Below are 860 nucleotides of genomic sequence, written 5' to 3'. Positions count from 1 at the left end.
AGATGAGGAAAATCGGGCAGGTTCTGTTTAACAAAGTTTCTAATTTGAAGATAGTGAAAGAAATGTGTTGCTGGAAAGTTAAATTTGGAATGTAAATGTTCATAGGATGCAAACATGTTGTCTATATAAATATCTCTAAGTGATTTAATCCCAAATGTTTTCCAGATATTAAAACTGCATATATTTGCGAGGGTTGAAAATGGTGGTTCTCATGCAGAGGTGCCACAGATAAAAGATTCTCCATCGTAAAATGCTTTCTACATTGGTTCCATATTCTGAGTGAGTGAAGCACAATTGGGTTATTAGTATATCTCGATAACTTGCATTAATAGGGGCACAAAGCAAGGAATATGAAGAAGTACTGCAGGATTTTATTTCTATTGCACACCAAGCCTGTGTATGTTCATCTATTTTTGTATAGGTTTTTTTACCTTGTATTTTTGCTGCCAGTAATTAAACTGAAAGCTGGGTAGAGCCATGCCACCTTCTGCCTTAGGTCTTTGTAAGGTCGCTCTTTGAATACGTTTATGTTTTAAGTTCCAAATAAATGAGGCTATGGTTGAATCTAATTGCTTAAAAATAATTTATTGGTGTATATTGGAATGTTTTGAATTAAAAAGAGAAGCTTAGGAAGGAAATTCATCTTAACAAACCTTGGCCTTTAATAAATCCAGTTTGATTTTTGTGATATTACCAAAGGCAGCACTTTCTCAATCCTTCTAGATAAGACTTTGGAGAGTATCTAAATATAATTATTCAGAAGTGAAATTGGTCTGTATGATGCACATTGTAATAAATCCTTATTTTGTTTAGGAAAGATGGTGATTAATGTTTGGTGAAAAGTGTGAGGTAGAATTTGA

The sequence above is a fragment of the Polypterus senegalus genome, unplaced genomic scaffold (assembly GCF_016835505.1).
Source record: "Polypterus senegalus isolate Bchr_013 unplaced genomic scaffold, ASM1683550v1 scaffold_4954, whole genome shotgun sequence".
NCBI classification, from domain to species: Eukaryota; Metazoa; Chordata; class Cladistia; order Polypteriformes; family Polypteridae; genus Polypterus; species Polypterus senegalus.
This window is presented reverse-complemented; position numbering follows the sequence as displayed.